This window comes from Garra rufa, chromosome 1, assembly GCF_049309525.1.
Source record: "Garra rufa chromosome 1, GarRuf1.0, whole genome shotgun sequence".
Taxonomy (NCBI): Eukaryota; Metazoa; Chordata; class Actinopteri; order Cypriniformes; family Cyprinidae; genus Garra; species Garra rufa.
Window position 1 is genome coordinate 30,007,939 of NC_133361.1, and position 2,090 is coordinate 30,010,028.

Genomic DNA, 2,090 nt, shown 5'->3' on the forward strand with positions numbered 1-2,090 from the left:
TAATGTATAAATCTCAATTTAAAAAAAAATTGTGACTATGCTTATGACTGGTTTTGTGGTCCAGGGTCACATATAAGCCTAGATTTATTTTATTTATTCAGCATTTGAATTTGTCTGACGTGTTACAGGTCGTTGAATAACGAAAAATTGGCATATAAAAGTACAAAATAAAATTGAACATACTTATCAGACCTACTAGATGTATTATAAGAGTTAAATTCATTACATCTAATAACAGCTCTCTTTTTATTTTAGAGTATTTATTATTATTATTAGCCTATATATATAGGCCTATATATATATATATATATATATTTTTTTTTTTCAGGTTGGTCAGTCGGGGCTTATTAGAGGCGACCGTAATGACCTGACTTGCTTATTAAGTCAGGTTGTAGCCTACTAATCCACGGACAATGTTGGAAATATAAAATCTCTCGAATTTAAAATCTTCTAAAAGCTTAAAAATATAAATAAAATATAAAATAAAATAAAAAATGGGTGTTTCAGCCTCCCACATTTGACTTTGACCGCTGCATTTGAATGGATGCCAAACAAAATCCGTGAACAATCCGGAAGTGGCGCCACGGAGTGTTTGTTTGTAGTAAAGTCCCTTTAGTATGAAGTCTTTGTAGGCTACGCAACTTATCCAACTTTATCTGATAGCAGCAAATCAGAAGGAAATGCAAAAACAACCCGGTGCATCGTTAGAAGTATAGCACACTTTATTAGGCGACTGCGTTATTTTATGTAGACTGCCAATAAACAAACCCAATCAACAATACAACGTTCACTGCCTGTTAGTGAGATTTCTCATGATGTACGATAGTGATTTTCAACTCAGCTTCTGGTGACCCACTGTCCTGCTTTAACACAGCTGGCCGAAATTTCAAAGTGATAAGAGCAGATGTGTTTGCTGAGGGCTGGAGCTGAACCCTGCCTGGAGGAAGGTCGCCTGGGTCCAGAAGCAGAGTTGATGAACCCCTGTATAGGCAAATCTTATCATGACCATTTCTGAGTGTATTTCGTTCTCAAGATCATGAGGTAAACCAACATGGAACGTTGCTGTTCAACATGTTTTGTTCACCAAGTCCATATATTATGAGTCTATTTTGGACTCTAATGGACTTAAAAGGCACGGACGGGGTTCGAACCCGCGATCTTCGGTTTACGAGACCGACGCCTTACCACTTGGCCACCGCGCCTGCGCTCTGCAGCCACAGTTTCCTTTGTTACATTTCGTACATCACCCTGTTTCCAGTATCGAGTTTTCAGAATCCATAAACCATCAGCGGATACTCGCACCACAAGCAGCTTTTAAGGTGTACGTGTAATGTTTAGTTCAAACACATAACTACCCATGAATGCTCAGATTTCATGAGAACAATGGGTCGTTGATTTTTGACTGCTGGATACATCAGATCACATCTGCTTTCCTCAGGAGGAATGTCGCGTATGAGCATCAAAAAGAGAAAATTTATGTTAAATGTATGTTTAGACTGTTTTAACGCTGTCAGTCGATACCTGCTGTATCACATGTGTCGTATTTAACATAAAATGGTTATTTCCGATCACTTTAGTCGAAGAAAACAGGTTCTTTTTAATGATTCAGTCGTTTGTTAGAGTCGACTGGAAGGACTAAACCAAAACTACGCTGTTTAGTGTTGAAATCATAAACAACATACTTTTGGCGCATAATTATACCAACACTAAGGCAGTGTTTCACATTTGTTTACATCTGGAAACGTTGCTAATAGATGAGTTTAGTGTCTCGGTGAATCACTGTTTTGAATCAGTGTATTGCACTGAATTGTCCGAGTGAACCGATTCGCTAAAATGCATCGGACTCAAAGCGCATCTCACTTAACTGTGATTCGTTGCATCCACCAGGGGAGGCTGTTGAATCGTGGGTTTACTTGTGATAGTGGAGAGTGGGTTGGTGCACTGTCATGATTGCCATGCGCATAATATAAATTGAGACTGTGGAGCTTCTGTCTAGACCTGATAATATATGTGAAAAGTAACGGGCCAAAATATCTGCATGGAATATAACCCAGGCTTTGGACTGGATTGCTTTGACACTAGGATTGAAT

At 38.6% G+C, this 2,090-nt stretch overlaps 1 non-coding gene across 1 annotated transcript; it reads right to left on the bottom strand.

Moving 5' to 3' along the window:
• Positions 1 to 1,130: 1,130 nt before the first annotated feature.
• On the bottom strand, positions 1,131 to 1,202 carry trnat-cgu (transfer RNA threonine (anticodon CGU)). The gene has a single exon. It is a non-coding gene; the product is annotated as a tRNA-Thr (tRNA).
• Between the last annotated feature and the right edge of the window lie 888 nt (positions 1,203 to 2,090).